General features: G+C 42.3%; 1 protein-coding gene across 1 annotated transcript in view; it reads right to left on the bottom strand.

Moving 5' to 3' along the window:
* The window catches only part of camta1a (calmodulin binding transcription activator 1a), a gene marked incomplete at both ends in the record, with an annotated part of 295,163 nt that overhangs the window by 89,450 nt on the left and 177,781 nt on the right, over positions 1-27,932 (bottom strand).

Raw genomic sequence — 27,932 nt, 5'->3', positions numbered from 1 at the left:
ATCAGCAGCACAAAATGTCTTTGTGGCCAACTTTACAGTCGGGAGGATGAAACATCTGGTATCAGGTAGATTAGGAAAAAGAACAAGGTAGAGATAAGAAGAGGGTAAGATGGCTGTTGTGCTCATGATTTCTGTACCTTCCTGCTCTCTGTGTGTTCCTGCACGCTTCCATGTAATCTTGTACGAATGATAAAGAAGAGGAAGGTGCACAAACTGTGATCTCATGCAGGCGGTTTTTTGAGAGAGTTTGTGCAAGAATGCTTTTGTGTGCTTTTTGTGTGTGTGTGTGTGTATGTGTATCTGTGTGTGTGTGTTTGAGAGAGAAAGGGGAAAAGGATGACAGAAGGCCAGGTGGAACGGAGACTTCTGTCGCTGACTCAACACCTTTCTCATTTTATTACCAAATCATCCATGACAAACAGCTCTGGCGTTTGGCAAAGGTGAGGCAGGCAGGATAAGAGCTGGGATGAGACCAGCGGAGGTCACCTCCGTACCACAAACATTGCATTGATAATATAACATGGCTATGTCACTTTAAATGCCACCTGTACATGATGCAGCCACCCATGTGTCACTTTAAGATACACCGAGGTGACAGTGATGGCCTTTACTTGCTATAAACCCCTACCATCAAGACACAAAAGGTTGGTGATGGAGAAATCGTATCACCTGAGTGACTAGCAAAGGAAAATGCTTGGTGACAACATAATCAATACAGCCTATAAAATATGAAGCAGGCCCTTTTGGCAAACATTCAAAAGCAAGTCAACCACATAGTCCACATTTTGAAGTAAGCTAAAAAGCAAATGCTGTGTATCCAAACTATTTTATTGAGCAATGATAACAACATAAAAGTTACGATTTATAAACACCAACAAAATAGTAAGCTGCAGAAATCCCATTCAGCCGGATCTGCTTGTTAAGTCCTGGTGTTGAACAGCGAGGGTGTTGCTGACCCTAAACAGGGACAGCGTTAGGGCGCAGATTCCGGGGGAGTACGGTTGGAAACAGGCCTGCCATTCTTTGATGTCAACATCTTTTGTGGCTCTGTGCGAGAGAGCAGATTAGCCTGATTGACGGCTATAAGATGCTAAGGAGGGAGCTTGAAGCGCAGCAAGCCAGGGCGTTGGAGTGGAATGGAGTTCATTCATGAGTTACGAGTCTGTTTCAGTGATGTAGTAAAAGAGGAATAAATCCTACCAACAGCTTGTGAAAAAAATACAACCTCAGGCTTGTGATGGAGACTCATACAAGACAACAGACAGTAGACCGAAAAACTGGTGGCTGACACACATGCAATATGTTGGAAAAATCTAACAGCAAATCACCACCAGGTAGAATAAAAAAAAAACCAAACCAAAAAAAAATTTCAAACTGCCAGGATGCTTTAAACAACATTTTTGTCACTAACTTTTACATTTTGTCCAGAGTTAAGATATCACTGAAAACAGCCAAAGAGCAGCCTGAAGGCTGTCACACTGTCTCTTGTCAAGTTAACGTTTCAAGGAGATTTTCCCTACTTAAGAGGCTGAGGGAGCACATGTAAAGTCCTGGACAGACAAGGAGCAGGCTGATATAAATACCAACCCTGCTAAGAGCTCTTCTCTGCCTCTCAAGGACCCAGACCTGCAAGGACAAATGACCATCCCCGATGCTGTCCCTGAGTCCCTATGCTGAAAGAGGCCAGGTTAAGGTTAAGAGGACCGCAACCCAACAACCACATATAAGCTGCATTTACAAAGTCAAACTTCTCTTCTCGCGAGACGTGTTTTTAGCTTCAGATAACCTACTTTACAAACAGCACGATCAGACAGCTTTTGCCACATTAACAGTTTTGACTCCAGCAGAAAAATTAATTAATATAAACACAGGTGCACATTACAATTTAATTACATCTAATTCATTTTTCAGTGTCAGAAACAACTGTTCCACAACTTCCTGTTTATCCTCAGACTGATTGATGTAGATGCTCCCAACAGACACCAAGTGTTAGGGATTAACATGTCATCACAGAAGGAGGAACACGGACATTTTGACAGCTACACTCGTGAGTCGAGGCAGCATCTAACACCTGCCTCGCACCTCCCGTCCAAAAGCGCACCTGTTCTGACACAGTGTGAGGCTCAGAGCCATTCCTGAAGCAGTGTTTACACCTCCCCAAGCTTCTGGGAAACACACTGCGTTGGAGGGGGAATGAGACAGTTGAGCATCAGGGAGATCATGGGAAGAGGAAGATGCAAAAACAAGAAATTGATGGAAATTTTCCTGCAGAGAAACTGGGGTGGAGTAATGGCAACGCCTGAGCACGCTCAGCAGCGCTGTGGTGTCGAGGTAACATTGATGCATGGTGTGACCTTACTTGTAATGCCAGCCTTAATCTACGCAAGTGGAATAAATGAAGTGGGTCCGCTGCGGACGTGTCACCCAGACTTATAAAGACAAATCCACCGCCGCTCTGAGCTGTGTACACGTATTCATAAAAGTCAGAGAGACGTCTCGAGTGAGTGGAACGCCCGGCGTTGCCTGCTGGCTGGTGACACCTAGCTCATGTTGTCATGGCTGCATGGATCTGTCTATCATTTGCTGTTACACACTGTGATTGTATTAGAGATATGAAGGTGAAAGAGAGACAACAAGGATTATCCTGGTTAGGACAAGTGATAGGGAATGTCCGAAGAAAAAATATACCATCCATGCGAGCAATTTTCTAACTTTAGGTTTGCTCAGTCTACACATAGAAGAGCTTTAAGATCACAGCGTTTGAAAACTTTACATATTATGAGATAAGAGACAAAACAAAAACAGTGGAAAACTTGGAAAAGATGGAAACTTTGCTCACTGAAAAAGCACAAACATGTACATTCATTCATTCATTCATTATCCTAACCGCTTAATCCAATGAAGGGTCGCTTAGAAGCTGGAGCCTGTCCCAGCAGTCTTTGGGCGAAAGGCGGGGTACACCCTGGACAAACCTGTACACAGCCTTCACAAACTAACAATCTAAAGTTGTACAAATATTTAAGAACTAAACTGTCAGAACAACACTTCGACCTTACGCACAGTTGAGATGAGCTGATTTATTGCAAATCCCAGTGTGCTGATGCTAACACAGCTTGTCATAACCACTCATTACAGTTTAACGATGGATGTCCTGACAAACAGTCTTTCCAGCTGGATAACCTGGCTTTCATGTTAGCAGTCAGTTCATACTTGGCTGCCTTTTGGCATGTAGTTCAACTAGAGAGCCGTCATTGATCACGGCGCGTTAAGTCAGTTGCTGCAGAGCAGTGGGAGAAAGTCAGATTGACAAGAGGCCTTCCTTGAAGGATGCTGGTGTGACAGTGGACATATGGATGCTGAGTCCTGACACATGCGAGGCACGCTGGGATTTAGGTGCGCCGCAGATGCCAACAAGCTCAAGTCCACCGTTGCCCCCCCCCCCACTTGCCTCTTTGTCCACTTCTCGCTATGACATGGCAGTGATTAATGCCCCTGGCCAATATGATGATAATAATAATCATAATTAATCAAGGGTTCTTCCTACACCTCTAGGAGCTGACGGTGACCTGAAAAAGACACCCAGACCTCCTTTCCCATGGTCTCCTCCCTTCCTTCTTTTTCCCTCTCCACCTCCTTTCTTTGTCGTCTCACTGACAGGCCTGAACCCCGGACCAGCAGAAGAGTCATGCATTATCCTGCCATCACCACTTCTATTTATATCACGCCGTCCATCACTATCACTTACTCTCCTCCACCAGCCTTTACTCCGCCCGCTTCTCCAAAGTGGAGTTTTCTTGAAGCTGCCCCATATTTCCTGGAGGAATAATGCTGCCTATGCAAATGGCTAAGAGTCAAAGCAGCAGCTTAGGTGACAGTGAGAAACGAACATCCTAATTTTTTTGACACACATAGAAGAAACAGCATGCAAAACAAAGAGCCGCCACCTCTTGCTGCCGGTGGCCTGGGAGCCTTCCTCTCTCCCATCGCTGGTGTTTTCCTGAAGGTTGCTTATAAACATGTGTATGACAGACAGCATTTCTGTTAGAAGAGTGTCTGTCTCTCACAGATTTCCAGCATATATGCAGCGGCAGGATAATATTTCAAATTCCTCGGCGACTGCCAGGTAACAGTAGCCTAGAGCAACGGAGAAGGTTTTTTTTTGTCTCATTCTCTTTATTTCCCCCGGTGAAGAGGATCCAAAGCGCCTTTGCTTGACTGAGTTGTACGTGCCAGGCATGTGTTCAAAACGCCTCATCCTCCCTCAGTTACTTAAGTCCACATCACATATAGCCTGTCTTATTTTTTTCTCTTTTTTTTTTTAAATTTCTACTATCTCTAAATACATGCTGTCCAAAGGAACTGGGAACCTAAGTGCAGGTGCTGGCAGTGCTTACACATCACACAGGGTATTAACCCCACTCTATGAACTTTAAGGTATTGCCACCAAATGCAACTCTGATTTACCTCCACTGAATTCTACCCAGTATCGCAATGAGCTGCTTTGTGTTTGTGATATATAATTCCTCGTCCTTCTCCATTTTCTGCATTATGTTGTTAATGTGCATTATGTTCCAGTTTACAAACCACTGGATGTGACAACAGAGCTGTAACATAAAAGATGCAGGGTTTTTCTGGAATCTTTTTGCTCTTTCTCGTGCATATCTTACCAGACATTCAACAAAACAACATGAATATTTGGTACATTGCCTGTTATCATCACCATAGTCAATCCTGATGCTCAATGCATCATTACTAAAACTTCACCATAGATCTGACTCCGTCTGAGTCAGAAGTAATCTGCTAATTCAACATGCTCTTCATATAAGTGCTATAATTCTTTACGTTCTGATTTGGTTTCTGTGTTGACATAAAACATAAAGCTGTTAAAGATCAGCAGTGGTAAAACGCTGACTGAATTTGCCACATAAAAGTCAAAGTGGCTGCAAATAGTTTGGTACCAATCAGGAAAATAAAGTGAAAACAAAAATCTTTCAGGAGAAAACAGCAGTGATTTTGAATAGAAAAGAAATCTATTAAAAGACAAACACAGGAAGACAAATAACTCTTTTTTTGTGTGCTTGAGAACAAATATTTGAAAGTCTGAATGAATACCAATACTGTACCTAAGACTAAAAATACCTCATTCAGTGAGCTGTTTAGATTTGTAGCATCACACACCCGGTTTAGAGTTGTTTTAATCTGGATTCTGTCTCCACACAACTTCTAATCATGTTGATTTCACTTTGACATATGCTCTTGATATTGTTATTTGCAGTTGTATAATTCAGATGAGCCAGTAATTCTCAAGCAGCAGAAATTTATATTTCTTGAAGGAAGTTTGACTTTTTGTGACTTTCTTTTCCTCTGTCAAAAGTAAGAAATTCAGAGTTTCCATCTTAACGGCTCTGCACTGGAAACTGCCATTAAAAAAAAAAAAAAAAAAAAAAAAAAACTTCTAACAGTGCTACAACTTTATCCATCTAAGTAACAGTTCTTAACCTTGACCTTTACATACTTTAAATACAGGAACAGAACAGAAGAGACAGTGGCAGTGAAACCCAGGTCTTATCAAGCTTAAATGTGATGGAATAATTACAACATTTCTATCTGCTGTAATGGTTTTAATCATGAGCGTCCTTCAGTGCATGACTTGTGAAGACAGTGCCTAAAAAAAAGGGATCAGTAACAACTGTCTTTGGTTGGAACAACTGATGAAAGAAATTAAGGTACTTAATGAATTCTTGGGTTAATGAGAATAATTTGCATCTAAAATATGCTGGTGTGCAGGACTGTCCAAAGCAGTAGCCTGATCGAGTATGAGATGGTGAATGGCTCCACTCTAGCCTCTAAAACCAGCCACTATTACCCCGAGTGAAAAGACTTGTTTGAAAAAATGTAGCTGATCTCCTGTATCTTGATTTAATCCATATTTTGACCAAAATACATCATAGAAATCTAACTGAGACCTCAAGAAATTGTGTCAGTTTTTGCTTTTTAGGTCTCATTTAAAATATTTCACTGTTGAGGTGAGCCAACGTTCCTTTGGCTGTAAATGATTTGTCAGCGCCGCCTTTGTCAAAGGTGCCAGCACAGAGATGCCTTTTGTTTTTTTTAATAATAGTGTGGTGTGCAGTCCTCAGTCCAGTAATGTTTTGAATCCATCTTGTTGAGAGTTTAGGAGGTCAGGTCGCCTGGAGACAGATGAATTGATGTGTAGCACGGAAAAAAAAGGGTGGAAAAATGGTAGAAAGGAGACAAGAAAGAAGGGGGAAATGTACAATATCTCAGGAGTCAGAGGTACAGATAGGGCGGTCGCTGCTGGCAGTGGAGCAGTCATCCTCAGTCATCGGGGCCAAAGCGAAGAGCCTTGAGGCACCAAATGTACAACTGGTCTGCCAAGTGTGTGCCCACAAAGGTCCAAAACACAGGCCTCTTATCACACAAACTACACTTTATCTACACTGAACACCAAGATGCTGTTGATAACCTTGCCTCACGCCATCTCTCTCCACTAGGCTAAAGGCAGGCAGGAAATATTGACAGATATGTTTTCAGATTATACTCTCATGACTAAATCAATACACAGATGAACCATCTCCTCAGACCCAAGTTAGAATGGGAGTCTTTGTGAAGGTCAAACCCTAGCCCATTAAAGAGGCAGCAAAGTGCACGATTTGGCAGCACATCTCCACCTCCTCCTGCATGGCATGGAGGTAACAACCTTGAGGAGTTGATTAGCAGTAGAGACGGCTCCCACGACACAGGAGAGCCCCACCTCATAAAATCCTGGGCTCGTAGCAGAACAAGGGAGCCTGGGAGAGGGGAACTGGAGGGAATTCAAGGCAGAAGAACTGCCTGCCTGCCAGCCTCATCTTTTACAGGACAAATTAAAACCACAGCGGAACAAGTCATAAAACAGGAAATAATGAATTCAATTATACTTTTTAGTGTTTAGCGGCTGCTGGTGAGATGTGCTGAGTGAGCAACATGAGGCACGCACACAGCAACGGGCAAAGGCTGATGACTGTGTTGGTGGCGCTGAGCTTTGCTGAGGGCTGCATGTGTGCTGACTGCATGTCTCCATGCCCCTAGGAGCAGTTTAGACCTCGACAGGGCCTTCATTAGCAAATGAATGACTCTTAATTGGCCTAGCAAATACACAGGATGCTTGTTGATTATAGTTTTTTTTTTTTTTTTTTTTTTTTTTTTTTGGTTTTTTTAGCCAGTGGTTGACACAGATGCACCAACAGAAAAAGCCTATAAACAGCCACCTACAGCTCAACACACACAGAGGTATATTTTAGCACTGGCAGTTCTTATAATAACTGTCATGTCCTCAAAAGGACAGACAATTCATGTCTTTCCTGTACGAGGTTCAAAAGCAGAACTATAGCGCCTGACAAAGGATTCTCACAAAGAATTCTGGGACATACGCTCTTTCTTCAGCCTATCTATACATCTCTATCATCACCCTCCTCCCACCACCTATTTTCACTCTTTTTCAATCCGCTCTAGTTTGTCCCCTGGCATTAGTAACACCTCAACGGGAGAGAGAATCACAGACAAGAGTCCTGGTGTCCTAGATTCAGTAACACTGGCGGAAGCACGGCACATGCTGGCCTGTCCTACAAGCTGCCATATAGGACTAAAAAAAAAAATCTGCTGCAAGTAGCAGCCTTAGAAACATTATAGAAAAACACACAGCACCAGTAACGTGAACACAGTTATTGTGATAAGGGAAATGAAATGCACTCTGTTTAGGATTATTTCATGTTTGTCAAATAAGTAATGCCATCAGACAAGTACTGCCATCAGCGCACTCTTTTATCTACGTTTAACAGTGTGTTCATGAGGGATAACAGGTATTTCAGAGGTATAGATTTATGATTTTTTTGGTAATGTGGGAGTTATATCAACTGGGAATGGGACAGGGACAGGAATGAGGATATAAAAATAAAAAAGAACGAACAAATGACTGTGTCAGAAAAGTCAGTGCCCCATCTACGCCCCAGCCCTCGGTGCCTCTCACCCACTGCCAGTCTGCCAATTAAAGCCCTGATTAAAACCGACAAAGTGTCTCCAAATGAAGAAAGAGCTGCTGGAGGTCTGCACTGCTGAAGCCTGTCAATTACACTGCCACAGGGAAGTGGTGAGGGAAGAGCAAAAGGGGATGGCAATAGCACACAAAGCAGGAGGCACAGATGACAACATGACTGCTCATTTTATGCTTCAAGGCTTCCCATGAACTTCCAAAAATGATGAAGAAGGAGAATTCTGCAGTGAAAAGAGCTTGACTTACTGGTTGGTATTTTGTCCTTTTACCTCCAGAAATGTACATTCAAGTGACCAATAACACAATGTCCTTTCTGTTACCTTTTGATGCATGTTGTAAGTCACAGTAGCCCCAGAGTGATAGGCTCAACAGCAAAGCCCTCAGTCCCTGATAAACCACCCACAGTGTACATCAGCTGCTAAAATATGATGGTATTCGTGAGGTCGTAAATCTTGTTTTAGTGGGATGGGAAGAGAAAAGAAGCCCTAGTCTCCCCTGCATCGTTATAGCTGCATCCCCGTGGCCCATTCCACCTCCATTTAAGCTAAATGTCAACTTTTCAACTCCTTTTTCTTTTCCCTTTTTGCTTCCTGAAGTTGCCATTTGTTTTAACACACGTTGAGGAAAGTAAGAATGTAAGTCAACAGGAAGAAAACTAAAAAGAGTTTGTTGCCAGTGGCTTTCAGGCCTGAGTGGAAAACCGAAGCTTCTGTAGTTTACAAAGAGGGAAGAATCCATCGGAGAGATAAAATAGATTCCCGATCTGTCTGACTCTGTAACCCAGCCGATGAAATGAGTAATGAGTGTTGCTTCTTGTTAGAGAAAAATCCTACACCGAAACCAAAAGAATAATGTCACATCAAACTAGAACTGCAATACTCTATTACTTCCTAACCGTTGTCATCATTTAGACATGAATCATTATTAAGAACCTCAATGATATTATTTCAGTTTAATTAAATTAAATCTACTCATTTATTTAACTTTGTAGTGCCAAGTAAATGTAATGCAAGATGCTCTGGCAATCTCTCAGTCTTCTACAAACAGATGGCTGTGGATTAGTAAATGTGCCGTTTCATGTATGCAGTTTCATATGTTCTTGTCAGACTTCACAAACATATTGTTATGAGTCGTCGATAGAACTCCGTTACTGCAACATCGGCCACCCCTCCAACCAATACGTTGCCTCTGAAAGGTGAGTAATGAACAAAACGATCCTAAAACCTGTTCATCTACCCCAAATCCCTTAATAACGAGGAGACATAAAGGCCTGTGTTTATTTATTCATCTTTGCTGGGGTTTTTTGGTCTGATTTTTTATTTGAAAGGTTGCTATGTTATAATAGGGAAGGACTGCGGTATACTAATGCCCAGCAAGAAAAAAAACAAAACAAAAAAAAACAGACGAGAACGCGTCTGCATGCCTCATAAAACAGATTGCCATATAGCAATCATTTCCTTTTAGCACTTGGTAAAAAAATAGATTAGTAAAAAGCACAGCTAGAGGACAGACAATGGGCTAGTACACTGGCCATCTGATAAGATGAAGCCCACTCCCAGTATTTTTCTTCATATTTACTTTTTCACAAACTTGTTTTGAATTTCACTTTTTCTACTTTAAGCAGGCGAAGAAAGAAATAGAAAACCTTTAAAAAACCTTGAGAATATACAGTATAGTAATTATAGATTAAGACGTAAAGCAAATTAGTAGCAAAAAATATAATATATAAATAAATTTTCAATTTAAAAAAGACAAAAAGAAAAAGATATGTGAGAGGGAAGACAAGAGTTATAGAGAGAATAGGCCCTATTTTTCAGACCAAGCAGAGGCCCTGAGGGACATGCATTACACACTGTGTGAGGTAGACCTCACCCTTTGCTACTCCACCAGCTTATTCAGAGGGGAGGCAGCCGCTGTTAATATTTCATGGGACAACCAACAGAATAAGGAGTTGTAAGCTCACAGGAAAGTCCTGGTAAATTTCCTCCCTTGCTCCAACAGTCAGAATAAAAAAAAAGGCCTGGTGTAAGTATTGTTAGTCTGTGCTGTACTTGTATTAAAATATGAGTTTGGGGACTCAGTTCTTTCTCTGCCCTTTTTCTGACAACACATAATGTAATGCACTGTGGAGCAAGGCTGAGTGGTCAGTGTACCCATCCACCAGATTAGTGATGATCTGGTACGATTTGCCTGCATGCCACTAAATAACAAAACTGCCTCAACCTCCACCCCGTTTAAAGCAGCTCATTATCCTCCATAGAAAAAAAAAAATCCTATTATCAAGTTAGACAACAAACAAGCAGACATTACGATATACTGGAACTCATTACATCTTAAAAGCTTTTTATGCCATGGGACTAACTTGGTCTGTTTGTCTTATGAGTCTCTCGTCCCCTGCACCAAAATTAGATAGCATATTTCCCCCCCTTTTAAACCAGTCATGAACCTATAACAGGCAATTCCAAAATGCTGTGTCAGACTTTCCCAATTGGCATTTTCGAAAAAAGGTCCATCCCTCATTGGCAGCCCTCAAGTGTCAGAAGGAGCTGGAAGGAAATAAAATAAAAGCAAAAGCGGAACAGAGCCTTTAAGATTACAAAGACTACACAATGAATCTGGTGCTGTGGTCTTGGCTGTAAGAGGAACTTTGCTGACTGTGTCCCCTGTGTGCCAGAGCAATAGGACAATCCTTTGTGTTGCAGAAGTCTTGGGCCACTGAATTCCCCGTGTCAGCGATTCTTTACTGGGGACAGATCCCGATAGGTGCTGCCTCTCCCTGGGCACCCCCACTGTGAATGACATCCACCTTCTGTTCCCATCCACAGGGGCAAAAATGGGCCACAAACTGACCTATTTCAATGACTCATTCCACTCCCTGAACTTGACTGCCCTTAAAAGCCTACAGTGATGATAGGAGAAGTCATTTCCAACTACTAAGAGAGTAAGCACCCCATTATAACCACAAGATAGTCACAGAAAGTGACTCTTCAATGACAAGCTTCTGTTCCCTTCAAATACCACTGCCTTGTATTTCCCATAAAACACCAATTCATCTGATTACTATCTCATTCATTCACTCACTCATTCATTTTCTACTCCTAACTTGAGCGGCTCATAATCTCCCCACACCCTCGACACAACTTCCAGCTCTTCTTGAGATGAGCAGACATTCCCAGGCCAGTGGAGAGACATTATCACTGAAGTCTAAGTCAGCCACATGCTCTCCAGCAGGTATCACAGGACATGCTGAAAATACCTTTCCCTGAAAGACATCGGAGGGACATCTTTAATGGATGTCTGAAGCCCCTCAACAGGCATCTTTCTATGCAAAGAAGAAACAGTTTTTCTTGCAGTACCTCACAAATGGTTGAGTTCATCCCTCCCGCCACAAAGGATCAGCCCAGACTACCTCAGAAGCTCATTGCTGCTGCTTTTTTTTCATGGTCTCTTGCTTTTGGTACCAAGTGAGGGTAGACACATAGATCATCCAGGGAATTTAATGCTTTGCTTTTTGGCTTAGATTTTGACTCACAACTAAATCATATAAAGACCCTGAACTACATGAACTCCATGATTTGAGGCAGCAAGCTAACCCAGCATGGGCAATCAACCCCGCCTTGTGGCTCAGACCTGAGAAGTACTATCCCAGTGTTGGCTAGAGGTCAGGGATACTATTTGTGTAACAAAGGACAGTCCTGACTTATTGCTGACTTATTGCCAGTGATGTGAACAAATTTCTTGCTTTGGCTGCGTGTCGGCAGAGTGACCTGTCGCAGTGGCCCCCGTAACCCAAAGTCCCCAAGCACCCTCGACAGCAGTCCCCGAGGGACGCAGTCGTATGCCTTCTCCAAGTTCACAAAGCACTTGTAGACTACTCGCGCATGTGCCATCAGTCACTCAGTCGATACCGGGCTTCCCGCTCATTCATCACAACATTCTTCAACTGGGAGCACACAAAAAATTGCAGAACAACAATGGAATGAGGTAGTGTGACTGGCTTACAAGCTGGCCCCAGGCAGAACACGGTGATGGAGAAGGTTACCGTACAGGTTTGTCCCGCTGAAACTGTTACAGCCCGTCCGGATGGAAATGTTTTCATAAGCGTATCAAATTCATCAAGGGACTGTTTTATTGGGCCATAAAACAAAGTGTGATAAATACAGCACCTCAGGCCAAAGTGTGCTTAAGTTCTGATACTTATGCTGTGGTGAGGAACTGAGCTCAACCATCTTGCGGTTGTGAATTTATTTCTCTCTAGAGTTATGTCAAACCCAGTATGGTCAGGGTTACAGTCCTCAGAATACTCATTATATATCTGGGAGAGAAAGTCAAGGCAGCACCCTGACATTGCATCTGTCAACACTTTAATAGAGGACAACACCAAGAAAGTGTTTAACTTTACATGAATAATGAGAGGAGGAAAAAAAAAAAAAGAACATATCTTAAATCTTAACAAGCAAAAGGCCTTTTAGCAGCATATCAGTCCATGATGTTAAAACTTCTTGCTTGGAAAGAAAATAAAACTTATATGACCTACAGAGTGGCCTCTAAGCTCACTTCAGAGTTTCAAGTCAAATTTTCAGGTCTTGGCGAAAAGTGTTGCAATGCCTTTCTTAGATGTCCTGCTGATGGACGAGCCAGACGCAATAAGATGGCTGTCTAGATAATATCTTAGATGACGGTGAAGCTGCAGGGGTCAGATGGAGAGGCAAAAGAAGGGAGGAGAGAGAGTGAGGAGACGCGGAGCAGCAAATGAATGCAGAAGCCGTAGAACACCTTGACAGGCAGATATCTTGCTATGCACGAGATTCACCTCAGGGGATGTCTGGCTAATTTCCTGTGAAAACAGCAGACTAGCGAGGCAGGAGGCATAGGGTGAAGGTATAACAGAACAAGGAGGAGGTAAACTATTTTCAGTTTCGAGAAAAGTCTTGTCAGAGTTAGTTCTGTTGGCAGTCCTTACATGGGACAAGGGAATAGAGCAAAGAGGGGGAGATGGAGGAACAGGACAATGCTAAGCCTTTTTTCTTAAGTGGCAATGATGTAGTGTGATTATTTAATATCGTCATTCAATACAGCTAATCATCTATATTTTGCTAAGGTTCCCTGTCCTTAGTGCACCCAGTCTATCTGCAGTTACAGAGCAAAGTAACAAATACAACCAAACACAATGCATCAACATTTAAATCCACTCTATCTCATTCGCTCACACACACACCGCCTCACTTCTGAAAGCAAATTGCACCAGAGCGAGGTCCCAATCAAATGTCAAATGACAAATTCTGTTCTAGTGCATTGTCTATAAGAGAAATATGGCTCCCCATTCTCATGGCACATTTGATATACAGCCACTGCAAATTAGTCACAGGGCTGTAAGTGTGGAATGAATTGATATTCCAATCATCTGCATGATATAACGGCACGGAGAACAGCAGCAAAGTCATTTGCGTTGCTTTGATTAGTGAAGAGCACAAGCAGGAGAATACAATTGTCTGTGTAAACTAGAAGCGTACATGTTTCTCGGCAAAGGCCTGCGTCTAATACAAGCAGCCTCCGATAAATTTCTGCAAATATTCCATATGAAACAGGAAGGCTGCTTCGGTGGGATTTGTTGATAAACAAATGTCAGTGATGAGGATGAAAGAGAGGGAGAAAGAGAGAAAGAAAGAAAGGAAGGAAGGGAGGATGAAAGAAAGAAAGAAAGAAAGAAAGAAGGTGAAAGAGTGCAAAGCAGAGGTTGCTCTCAGAAAGGTCAGGCTGATTGTCTCAGCCCAAATATGCTGGCCTTTTCAAAATTATCTTGGCAAAGGCGATATTTTCCACAAAGCCAGCATCATGAATCAAAGAAGCGTCTATAGTTCATCCCTGAAAGCAAAGCAACTTGCCTCCCCGTGTGCTCCTCTCTCTCTACTGACGATCCACCCTCCCACACAGAGCTGACATCTTCCGTAATTATGTAATTAACACCATGGCAGGCCTGATTTCAGAGAAAGTACATTATAATTGCATTCAGTCGTTCATTAGTTAGGCTAAACATTTGATACACTAGGCGCGAGCACGGCAGGGGGCCAAAGGCTACTTGATTTTTGGAACACAATTGTAGTGTCAATGCCTTGATTGGTTTTCTGCTTGATATCGCTGACAGGACAGGTTTTTGTAATTTACCAATAATTACCCTCACTCCCTGGTACAATAAAAAGTCACTGGTCTCAGCTAGGATAAAGCAATCGGGTGCGCTCTCTCTGTTCCCCGCCTTATGGTCGGCTTCTCTGCTGTGAATAATTTCCAAGCCCCTGTCTAAAACTAAAATTAGTATTAAAAGTGAGGGAAAGAAAAAAAAAAAGAAAACAGGAAGAAAAATGTCACAAAAGAACATTTTTGTCTTCCCACCAGAAGCGTACTGCAGCTTTAGACGAGAGTAAAGCTGTAATTACCTGAGCGATAAAAGCATGTTAGGAATGCTAACAAAACACATGCTGTTCAACATGATGTATTACATTAGTCAAAGCAGCAGTATGTCTCTGAGCTCCTCTTAATGGATTCTTTTAAACGACGGTGAGGGCTGGTAATCTACACGAACAGATCATGAAGTAGTTGCGTCTGACTGTTGCAAGTGCATTTCTGAGTTTAGACTTAAAGAGTTTAACAAGCTTTAATCTCCACTGTTGACTCAACTAAAACATTTTACAATGTGCTCAGCATAACTAAAGGAAATCTGTCCAGGTCTGACTTCCCGCAACGAGATACTTTTCTGGTGATTAGTGGATCACACTATTATGATGTTACAGTCTGGTTAAGTAGACAGACAATTTGGTCCCAGTTTCACCAGATCTGTCCCTGTCCCTGTGATGATTTCTTCAATTAAGCCTGCCTGGCAGAGGGGGCCAAATGCTTAACTAGGCAGAATTGGAGCTGCCACTAGCTAGAGGTAGCAATGGGCTCCACTTCAACAGCTCATTCATCAGCCCCGACGCTACCACTGGGCCACCTGTTCTGACACCATGCAGGGATGGAGTCATTTGCATTCTGCTCTGACTGTCTTCTTTCCCTCCCCCTCCTCTCTCTCTCTCTCTCTCGCTCCATCCCTCTTTCTCTGCCTATACAACTTTTAAAGTTCCTCAGTGGCAGCTCTGGCAGATAATTGAATACCAGGGTTTGATTTAGTTTGAAATCAATTTGGGAAGGGGCTTTTCATTCATTATGCTCCTTGGCTTTGGTGCTACATCTAAAATCCCTCAAACTTTGGCATGGGCTCCAATGTCGTCAATTCAAAGTGAAATTAAGTAGCCCTGAGTTGGATTGACAGGCAAGCGGAGCATGATGGGGCAGGGAGGGTCCGTTGGGCGTGTTGTGCAGGGGACTATATGATCTCTCTTTCCCTCTCTTCTCCTGGGGTGTCTCTCTCCTCTGTGCTCTTTGTCACCACCAGGTGCTGCTGTGAAATAAGGATAGAGACGTCGACAGGAGGAAGCCATGCACATAGCTTGACATTATAGCCAGCTCCCGGCAGACACATATGGCTAGTGTGTGGGTGGATGTGCATATGCCCAAACGTGTAACAATTTGTTCTCTGAGCATACATGTGTGTACATGCGCATGCCTGTACACTTATAACTGGCTCTGACTGTGTTGTCCATAATCCAAATGCACATATTTGGGCAGTCATGTATTTTTGTCACCCCCCCCCCCCCCCCCCCCCAGTGCTCCAGTACGTTATATTTAAAATACAATCTAATTACACAACATCAAGCTGCAGCTTTAAACTGGATAGGTTAGGTCAATATAAATAACATGATCAGTTGTAAAACATAGAGGTTAAAGTTTAGGGTTAAAAAAAAAATCTATCAGACATTAAGTCAAATAATGTCCTTGTGTTGTGAAAAATGCTGGTTAAACTTTTCCAGGCCTTCAAAGCAGCCACTTTCAACTACCGTCTAGCCTTCAGCTGAATGAGATAGAGAGCAGGTGATTGACTTGGTCAGTCAAGTATATACCGCCTTTTCACCCTTAAAAGCTCTCTCGTTGCCTCGGCTGAATGTTTTGGATCGTTCTCTTGCTGAATGATGAAACGCTGTCCAATGATTTTATTGCATTTGGCTGAACATGAACACACAGAGTATACAGCTCTGCATTCATCCTGTGTCAGCAGTGAAATCATCAATAAACGCCAAAGTGGCTGTATCATTGGCGGCCATACATGCCTGAACCATAACGGAGACGCTCACACGTTTGACTGATGAGTTTTTCTTTCACATACCTCCTCATCATTTTGATAGGGATTGACTTTTCATTCAGTCTGCAGAACTTTGTTTCTCAGTTTTTGAGCCTATGAGGGGTTTACGTCTAAGATGGATCTCTGCAGTCATGAAGATTTCTATATCACTGGCAAGGACATATGTACGATTAAATCCTGGGAGGATTTCTTGACTTGCTCAGCATGCAAATGACTCAAATAATTTTTCACTCCTTCACAGAATAACTTCTCAGTCAACTCAGAGTGCCTTTGTGTGTGTGTGTGTGTGTGTGTGTGTGTGTGTGTATTTATAATGACATAAACTTTGCCCATTTATGTTTGACACTTAAATGTCGAGGCCATTTTCTAAAGCATCAAATTTGCCAAAGCTAAAAAAAAAAAAAGACCCCCAAAAAACAGGAGATTATTGTTCAAACACGACCTGAACTGAGTATCTCTGTGACAGCTTCCAGCTAACTCATTGTCCACAGTCAGTTATAAATCAATATAATGTATTACACAATATGTTACGCTGTGTAATGGGAGGTTATTCCCCCTGCATTTGAAAACAAATTGGTGTAATTGTGAAGAAACATGGATGTACTTTAACAAAGACACTACGCTTTACAACCAGTGCGGTGAACACCTGCAGCAGATTTATCTGCATATTTTATCCACTTCAGCACCCATCCAGCCCCACGCCGCACAGCCTGTGACTCCCTTATCTTTTTGTGTTTTGACTCAATTGTCATCTGTCCAACTTGAGGCTGTTTTAGATTGTTAAACCCCCTGGATATGGTAATCTGTGGGCTGCTCTGACCTTGGGAGAGTGTGTTTGCAGGGTGTCAGACCACCTAATTCATCAGAGACAGGCCATTAGCCAGCTATCCAGGCACACAAACACACAATGGAAGAAGAAGGAAAGTTCTCAGGGAAACAGCAGCGGACCTCGTTCCTGAGACATCATTAGTTACTGCCTTTCAAAACTGCTGAATTGGGACACTTACCTGACTTGCCCCATTTTTTTTTACACCACAAGAGCCAAGATGTTGATGAATGGATGCATGAAACTGTCACTACCAGGAAATGGAGAAAATAGGGTTAAGGACAAATCCTGGTCAGAGGCTTCAACATTAGGGGCTAATGCAAGGACACCGATGATAGCAAAATTAAATGTGGGCTTTTTTCACATTTACCTTGGTTAACAAATGGCACACCGCCTTAAAACTGCAGATCTGCAATATCTACACACAGTTGCATTTGGGTCTCTCTGTGAAGGATTACTGAATGAAGGACAGGATATGCAAATTGAGCATTTTCAAACAATTTCAAAGATGGCGAAGGTTGCCTCATGAGGTCAGTGGTTGTGAACAGCCTCATATATCTAGATGCCAAGTGAGATGGAATGGTAATTACTCCTGTGCATCTCCGTGCTGAGACACAGCCCCTATCTTGTAAATGGCAATGATTGACAGCCTCAATAAGAGACTTGCGCCGTGCCCCCTGCTCTCCGCCTACCTGCCCCTGCGACAACTGGTCAAACACATCATCTGGTGCCCCCCAGGCAGGGCATGGGTGACACCCCCTTTTGATAATGCTGCCCATCACATCCATCATGGCACCCTGCTCAAACTCACAAGAGGGCACAACCGAGGGAATCTAATCAGGCAGTCTAATTGAGGAGCAGGGCTAGCCAATACCAGGCCTGAGAGGCTGGCTCTGCCTGGGCAGGCTCAGGGGATGTCAATAACACTCAGCGGGTGTCGATTCATCAAACCTCCTTAATGTCATTAGCCCTGAGAGGCTCGCTTACCCCCTCCTCTCATCCCAGCACCATCACCCTCCCACCCCTCCATCTTATGCTTTCATGCGTCAAACTTTCTCTCGTTTACTTTCTGTTCCCTCCTTCTTGTGTCTCTAAATCTATCCACCTTTCACTCCCATCATTCCCCCCCCCAGTCTTTCCACAGGTATTTCTAACATGCATCACATATTCAGGACTTGCCGATAAAATCTTTTTGTTGTTGTTGTTTCTTCTTGGGAAATTAGCATGTGCATACTCTCACCCCCCCCCCCCCCCTTTTAGATTAAAACTCCCAACTTTTTTTTTCTTTGAAGCCCTCCCTTTTGTTTTCATTTTCCAGCCCTCCTCTTCTGCCCCAATATGTTCTTCCTCCTGCTCTCCAACAACATGTGGCACATTTTCCAGCTGTTTATTAAACAATGCCAGAGCTTCCTAGGAGCAGGTGATGCAGTCAATTACTCCACAATTACCTGGGTAATTATGCAAAGGAGTAGAGAGAAGAGCGGAGGCAGAGGGATGAGAAGAACCTTGGCTGCAGTAGCAGTGGTCGGGATCCAGAATGGCAAAGATTGAGACCTTGAAGTGACAGTGCCAGAGACAGTGCTGGTATAAAGGACGACGTGTCCTCTCGCCTGCCAAAAACATACACTCAAGCACCCATTAATAACCACAAAGAGAGTTCTGAACATTCAACTACTGTCCCAGTACCCTGACAGCCTTACACCAGTGTGAATTTCTTTGTTTTTTGTCGTTTTGTTTTTGTTTTTTTTTATATTAATATAGTGCAAAACCCTGCCGTTTTTTACATGAACCATAACAATTCAATGTTTGTGGTTTGGATCCCCTGCCAGTGAGGTGTCTCATTCTTAAATGGCAACAAAGAAAGGAGGCAAGAAGGCAGATAAGTGCAGAGGAATTGCGTGCAGAGTGGGAAGGATAGCAGTAAAAACAATGTGGAAAAAAGCATAGGTTAAATGAGAGTGGAAAAGTAAATCTGTGGTTAGCTGCACATAGTGCACACTGTCTTTAAAGTAAAGTGATTGAATAAGTGGGGCTGATTACCTCCTTTGCCTTGGTCTGAAAATCTCTTGAAGTGCAGATAAAAAAAGGCCGTATTTTGCAACATGAGCTTGCCTTTCTCTCCAAACCCCTTTCACTACTGCTAACTGGTGCTGTGCTGTAATGATCCTTGTGGACTATTTTACACATTGACAGAGAAGTACTCATCAAGCAGACCTGACAAGCATATGTTGGGGTAAACTGAAGCATGCAGTGGCTACTCTGGGAAAAAAAAGGAGTCAGATGGGAGAAGAGAGTCTGGCATAACTCCTGCCATGGGAGTTTTATGCTCTTGGATCGAAAATATTTCCACTGTCAGGGCGAATGCTAAATTGCTAAGTGTCAGCTCATCACTTAAGGAGGATTGTTGGTGGGTATAAAACTTCCCCACACATGGTTTCTCCAAATAGCCTCAAGCCAGCCAACTCCTCTTAACTCTCCCCGAGCTTCTCAGTGTGATGTGGCGGCTGGAATGCTGTTTGCAGAAACTAAGCTTTTAGTTATGACTCCCCAAATTCAAAACTTTGGTTAAGATTCGTCTCCATGTTGCAGATTAATTTATAAATCCCTCTTCAAGCACACATGACAACAATTCTCGAGGCGCAGCTGAAGGGGAAGTGGCAGAGGATGGTGAGAATTCTGTAATCCGGAGAAAAGGCTTAACTTTTTTCTTGATTTTTTTTTTTTTTTACTAAAAAAAGAAAAACAAAAACACTTTTTACCCCCTTTTTTTGTCAAACAGTCCATCAACAGTTTTTTTTTTGTCTCAAGGGGCAGAGGAAGGTGGTCATATGACCATTCATGTTAGTGAAGATGGGCATGAGGGAATAACTTCACAGCTCCGTATCTTAAATCTGTGGGATTAAGCTCCATTAAACATGGAGCGCCGCCAAAGCTTTATCTCTGGATTTCACTCTGAGACAGAGCAGAGAGTGCAAGGAGGAGAAAGTCAGGGGGTGGGGGTGGGGGGGGGGGGGGGGGATAGCAATGAAATGTCCTTCACCTTTATCGACTAAATTATATATAAAAAAAAAAGGAGGGATGAGAAAAATTGCTTCTCTGGTCCACAGTACAATGGTGAACAGCACTCATGTGCATAGCATGCTCAAACAGCCAGGCAGACACTCTTACACTGACCATTACCTGTGTAGCTGCTCCTGGTACACGCACGCACACACACACACACACACACACACACACACACACACACACACACACACACACACACACACTCACACACATTCAAATTCCCTCTGGCACAATGGCCACTTAATGAGAAATGACCACTGCTGATCCTCTTTACTTCCACTGCTCAGAGACAAAAATTCGCTTAATTTTCCTACAACTAAACAAAAACAAGCAGATGATAATATTCTTTTAAGTCAAAAATTCCTCGATAAGTTAAAACACTGATGGCGTATTTAGCGCTGGGCTCAGCCTACAATTAAGACATTTGCACATAGTTGGTGCACCCAGAACATTAAGCATGGCCTTCATAACAGTCCAGTGATGAATACCCCTCGTGTCCCCCTTTCATCCTGTTCTCTCTCTCACTCCTCTCCCTCCTCTGGGCAGTTATCGATCTGATCTGCTTCCCTCTCAACTGGAGCCATGATTCATGTTGTTCCGACCGGTCTTCACTCACCACACACAGACACAGCTCAGTCATGCTCTTCCCTATCTATGTGTCCATCTGTCTCTGCCTGCTCTTCCTCTGTCTGCCCTGAGGCGAGTCCACCTGCTGTCCACATTTGACCATCGTTGCCTGGTCTGCTCCCCTGCGCACTATTACTTAAAATGATTGGTATGACTATTTTTTTGTGATTAATTCTTCATATGAAAATCTTTTACCATCAAAAATTCTTTTTTGATCATTTGAATCTCAAATTTGACTTGTCATGCATTATGTATGATGACAATCACTTTAAATCCGTGCAGAGGAATACATTCAGCTGGATGTACGCTGGCAGTTTTCATATAGCTTAACATTGCTGCTTTTACTAATATTGATCAGGTTAAAAGTCTTTTTTTTTTTGTCTTACAAGGGATGTAAATAGTAGCTGTTATACTTTTAAATGAGTTATATGCCATTTCTAAAATACACACTGTATTGTCTGTTTGTTTTCATCTCCCAAAGTGTTGTAATCTATTTCAGTGCAGAATGTTCACTTTTGGAAGGAAAAAAAAGGGAGATGGGGAGAAACGAGAGAGAGCTAGAGAGAGACGGAAATGTGTGTAGGCCTTGCAGCAGCAGAAGCACATAAAAGCTCAGCTTCAGCCAAGGCCCTTGCTCCAATGTGTAGAAATTAATTGAGTGAAAAAAATCTGCTGTTTAAGGTTGAAGTGGGTTATGGGAGGCAGTGTAACAATTGTTTTCTGTTTGCCAGAGGCTATATATCGTTCATTCCGGCTTTCTTTCTCCTCTCCACTCAACACTATCCCCCCCTTTCCCACCCTTCCTACCTCCCTCACCATCCATCCACCTTCTAAGCCTCTCCTGCTCCCCACTCGCCTTTTCATCAGCCTTTTTTTCCCCCATAGTCTGTCTTCTTTTGATTCATTTTCATCTCACTCATTTTCATCGCATATTTTTTTTTTTTTTTTGGTGTCTTTAAAAGTAATTTTCCAGCAATATTAGACTGTACTTATAAAATGAGGTTGGCAAAATAACCACACATGTTCATTCAATACAGAAATTATTTTACATAAAAGGATATATATATATATATATATATATATATATATATATATATATATATATATATATATATATATATATATATATATATATATATATATATATATGTGTGTGTGTGTGTGTGCATATAATTATTCATTTTCTCCCCTTGAAAGTCTTAAACATTCACAGAGATAATTTAATATGTGTGCATGTGCATATTTCTACATGTGTGCGTCATTTGGTGACAGTGACAGTACCAGGGGACCAGTGTCAACACAATGCAGAGCAAGCTTACCAACCCCTTGGGCTTAAACAAATGACTCATTCTCTCTCTTCACGTTTAAATGTGCAACAGAAATTCGCTGAAGTCCCCTGCTGCCTTTCATTTCAGCAATACAATAAAGATAAACATATCAAAACAACAACAAACCAAAAAAAAAAAAAAGAGAGCAAACACAATCACCTGTTTAAATCAGCAGAAACGGATGAATAGGAAAAAGGACATGACTCAGTAGCCCACATCGATTCAGATTACTGAGAAAAACAATTTTAGTTCAAAGGTATGGGTAAGGCATGGGAAAAGGGAGAAATGCAGGGTGAAACACAACTAGAAAAGAAGAAATATATACAACATAATGCTATGACTAAAAGAAATACAAAGAATGCAGAGTATTTTTTTTTAGTTTTTTTTTTTTTTTTTTTTTGCCAAAAGCAAAGGGGTTAAACCGGTTTCCTATGTTAAACTCTTCCTTTCCACCCTTTCATGTAAATATCAAACCTTTCAATATCACTCTGAGGAAAGCGTAGTTGCTCAGCTCGTATAATTCTTAACAAATACTTAACCATTCCCTTTGAACTTTGTGGTTCCACTCATTAGAACTCCTTTGAAGAGTGAATGTTGAAGCATTGGTACATTTTGATTTGCCGTTATTAAACGCAACACAGCGGTAAATTACATCTAAACTCCTGTTTTGCTGCTTAATAATACATAGGCCATGTGCAGTAGCCAGCAGAAGAAGAAAAAAAACACAAAAAGAAAGATAGATGTAGCCAATGTAAGAAATGCTTTAGTGCAACAAACTGATCTCACTGCAAACAGGCAAAGTTATAAGTGTCTTTTTGAGTAAAATAAATAAAGAAATGAAAAAGATTATATTGCTGGTTGACTCCTTCTTCAAGCCTTTGCCGGCCCTGCTCCCCAGCAGCATCCTGAATGCAAACACCGTGCTGCACTCCCCATCTAAAAGTGTTAAAAGAACCTAGCCGGGGCAAGAAGAGATGAATCCTCCAAGGCTAAAAGGGATCTAAAGGAAACGGCTGCTCTTGAAATATAGAAGTTAGCCTTCACTACAGGAATAGCTTTGTATCAACAAAGTCCTAAGTGGGAAAACGTGGGAACACAGAAAGAAAGACGAAAAGGAAAAAGATGAAAGGGGATGGACAGAAAGAGCTTACAGGCTGAGAAAAGACATGTCCTGAAGAAATATGTAGGTTGTATTTCAAGCTATATACAAAACCAGCCTTTGATTCCACCTAAAGTAAGACTCAGACATGAGCTGACCCCTTGGTCCTGCCCTCTAGACAAAATAGCCCCAGAAATGAGTGAACCAGCCAAAATGCTGGTTGTACATCATTAAACACCCATTTTGCAAAGGACTGTAAGAGAGAGAGTTGAGAGTTAGAGTGATGCTGAACTGACTTGATTTTCTCTGAACTCCCACCTTTAAATTCAAGTGAATCAAACGCACCCAGGAGTGATCCGACGCCTAGACCGGAGTGGACCTTCAGTATATAACAGCACACATTTTATCACTTGGCAGTGGTATTTTCTGTGGAACAGGAATCTCTTAGGAGTATTCTGTTCTGGATCTGTAAAATAGTGGAGGGCAGAAGCCTTGGTGAAAGGTGCCCATTAACATAAAACTCAGGCCCTGTGTTGCCCATGGGTCTGTGTTTGCCTCACGAGACCAAACAAAAGTAGAATTCACACAGACACTGGAGCACAGCACAGTCATGAAAAGTCTGCTCACAGCCTGCAGAGATCGGTTTTATTCACCCTTTCTACAAACCCTTTTGCTCCCACTTTGCATATGAGGTGTTGGTTCTGCTCTGCTGCTCCCTAAAGGGATACATATATCAAACTTTGTTGATTTGGTGCACCATCAATATTAATAAGGATAATGAAAAACAAGTACTGAACAATAAAGCACCTCTCTTTCTTGCAAACATAGAACATGTTTAGCAGGGTGTCATATTGCTTAATTCATCCAAAGTCACTTTGTGACCCACAACGCATTTGAAATGTGTTATTACTGCACAAGCAATGAAGAGTCCATATTATATACAAGAGACAAACTCCTCAAGTTCTGTAACAAATAAAGTTCCATTTTCCTTGTGGACATGTCCTTCCTACACTTCACAATGCAGAGGGGATCCCTGTGGAGATGTCTCAGCATGACATCACAACAACATGCTGCAACAAGTGGTAAATTAAATGACTAAAGCTGTCGTTAATGCACCTTTTTTAGTTTTTGACAGGCTCCTTATAATGTATGTTCTCTCCCTACAGCAAATGTTTCCAATATTACCCCCCTGGAAATGGGTTTGCTGGCTTAAAAAGGTGATCGCAGGGTCAGCATGAAAGGCAGACTGAGGGTTTAACTGCTGCTGAGTGATTTGGCAATTGTAAGATGTAAGAGACAAAAACTAATTACTGTGGGCTTAAAGAAAAACCATGGGTAAAGTGGATGCTCCCAAGGCTGCTCATGTGGGAAGGTTTTAGTTCAGTTGCTAATAACAACATAACAACCCCCATTAAGCCTCTGCTAGGAGGACCACTGCTTTTATCAAGTGTGCAGGACACAGAAATAATTGCACAATAAGTAGAATGGAGATTCATATTAGATACACAGACACTTTTCATGGACAGTTTTCAGACTGATTTTTTTTTGTTTTTTTTTTTGCCATCATTATGTTCATTTTTTCAGCCCAAGGTCATGTTTCCCTCACATGATCCTGAAAAGACCAGTAACCTGATTACTGTCGCCTGCCGTGGCTCAGTTTTGTAAAAGCTAAAGGTTAAGATGTTTAACTATGAAAACTGTCTTTAAAATATTGCCTTGTGTCCTCATGTCCTCCACAGTCAGGCAGCTGAAAAGTGACGAGTTGTGTGCAATAGGGGAAAAAAGTAAATAACTTGCTGGTTAATTTACAGTCCTTACAAAGCACAAGTCTGAGTAAAGATGTTGAGTCCAAACTTCTTGTTTTCCCTCGGTTTATTCTTTGCTATGGGCATTGCCTGCATTAGCAATCTGATCTTAATTTCACAGCTGACTCGGAGTAGGGGTGAGAGGATTAGCAAGCATGGTGTCGCCCCCTCACAGAAACAGGCGTTTGTTTGGTGCCCTCTCACATCTGGCCTCTCAATCTGGTGATATCAGCCACTGCATCTTTAAATCAGTGTTTCTACAGAAACTGAGAGCGCATACAGTACCGTCACCCAGAGCAACTCTATTTCACAGATACGCAGCTACTTTGATTGTAAGTTGGCAATGCTGCACCCACACAAGCATGAAATTGTAGAATTTCAGATTTTTTGCACCGCAACTCCAAAAAGCAGCGGACAATATTTACTAATAAGTTGTTGTTTTTTTCAACTTCAAGAGACCCCTTTTGAATTCAGAGATATAGTTTCTTAAAAGGAGTAAAACATCTAGTTAATTGATTTGCAAATGAGAAAAAAAAAAAAAATGGGCTGGACTTCTTGTAGAGAGACGAGTTAACTGTTGAAGGTCATGTGATATTGAAAGCCAATGCAGTGTAGCATCCAGTAGCATCCACTCCATTACAACATTAGCAACTAATGTTTTGACATTTGTCTTCATTATTATCAATGAACAGAGGCGATTGAGCCACCAGCATGCTCCATTACCTTCCTTCATTGCACAGTTGCACAGTTGAAATCACACATTAGGGTGGATCCAACATAAAATGACAAGTTACGGGTATAAGGACGCACCAGCTGATTATTTACGTGGCGGAGGGTGAGGGGGGTTGGGTGAAAGCATGGTGGGGTGGAGCAGAGGCAGGAAAGGGAGTTGGGGAATTGGTAAAGCACTGTACCAACATTAAGATCTGAGGAACATGGAGGCACAGAGCAGCACAGCACACCTTAAGAAGAGAAGCTCATTTCAATCGGTATAATTAGCCCGTGGTAATGAAATAAGTCAGAGGCACTGCCACCTTCACTTAAGAGAAAATCGATCCACGTTTGAGGGAGTTTATTAAAGCTTAGAAATAATGGGGAGATAGGATAGAAGGGGTGGAGGAGATGAAGGTTGAGCACACATTAACAGCTAATCAGCTAAGTATAGGTGGTAGCATTGGGGCGCATGCTTGACAAGAAGCAGAAGAGAGATCACTCGGAGTTTGCGAGAGCAGATGTGTTTGGAATCTCTGCTATTTCACAGTGGGAAGGCAGGGGATGCTAGAGCTACACACACTGCAACTACAACCTGCATGTACAACCTGAATATAAAGATGACCTCACTCTTAAGCAATGAAGCCAATCAGAAAGTTGTGCAAGCAAGGATTCCGGTCGATAAACAATCATTGGGCATCCTTGTTACAGTGATTGTCACAACAGCTCTTGTGGTGTGGCCGCGGCGAGGATCTGGTGAATAACATGAGCATGGTAAGAGCACGGGTGCTGAGATAATCACTGACGGGCATTTCTCCTCAGGTGCCCCAAATGCACGCTGGTTGATGTGGGTGCTGCTTGCTCATTTATCCAGCCGTCTGGCCAACTCACCTGGAGTGATGGGGGAGACGTCAGGAAGGCAGGCCGCTATTTCACGGCCTGTTAAGCGCTAATGCCGCAACATGCCCTGCGCTCCAATTTTAGGGAACAGGGAGCATTACCGCCCAACTCAAGGTTCTGTCTGTCTGGACTGTGGACTTGGACAGTAGTGGAGGGAGGGGGGAAAAAGATCAGCGAGGAGAAAGATAAGTGGTTGGGCAAGGGAGGACAGTGAAAAGTCTAGTGAATGAATTAGAAGATTACAAATGAAAGAAACAGAAGTAAGGGGAGGAGGAGGAGAGAGAAAAACCAATAAAACAGTCAAAGAGTGAAAGAGAATGAAGAAAGAGAGCGCGTAGCCTTGGTTTACACAGACTGCATCGCCAGCACTGCACAGCAGACGGGAAAGCAGCAGCACACGCTGACATCTACTCCTACCACGCTAGGCTGCCTCTTGCAGGCCCCAGAAGGCCTCGCACTCCTGCACTCGCAGCCTCTCTCTCTCTCTCTCTCTCTCACCAGAGCCACTGAACATCTCTGGCCCGACCCACCCACAACACTTGTCCTCCATGTGCACTAAACCTGGCCCGTGTAATAACCACAGAGCCTCTATTAAGCACTGGGTGGCCGGGGAATCGGAGCAGAGCAGCATGAACGAATCCCTGCACAACAAAGCGAGGTTAAGCTCAACTTATGTCAACTCTTTGTATTCTGCCTCTGAAGATGCAATATTAATAATGTTTGGAAACTGATTTCCTGCTTTAAATGCACACTACAACTGTAAATACACGGAGCAGAGGTTAAAAATCCATGCATTTGCATGTGTATGTGTTGACTGTAAGCATGAAAGTGAATGTTGGGTCAATGACTTCTCTTGTCTTCTTGCTCTCTAAGACTGAGAACGTGACTTAGGTCTTCAAAGGCTGCAAGATTTGGATGATTCCACAAAACACAAAGAAAACTATGGCAGTCTGAGCAACTAAACACTGAACTAAACACAGTTAATCTGCCTGTTTCCCCAAAAACTATTCTTCTCACAAAACACATGTACAGTTTGGACTGATGTTCAGGAATTTGTCAATGCTTTCTTGCTAATCTTTACCTAAAACAAACCTTAATATAGTTTTCTGCTTCTCATGTTTCCAAAACAGCTGTGAATAATTCTGTGAATAATCAAATCAATAATAATAATAATAATAATAATAATAATAATAATAATAATAATAATAATAATAATCATCATCATCATCATTTTACTTTTTTTATTGACTTTTAGGATCTTTTCATCACTCAAAGTTTGAAGGT

This window comes from Telmatherina bonti (assembly GCF_933228915.1).
Source record: "Telmatherina bonti genome assembly, chromosome: 4".
Classification (NCBI taxonomy): domain Eukaryota; kingdom Metazoa; phylum Chordata; class Actinopteri; order Atheriniformes; family Telmatherinidae; genus Telmatherina; species Telmatherina bonti.
Note: the sequence above shows the minus strand (reverse complement) of the source record. Positions and strands in the feature narration are given on the sequence as shown.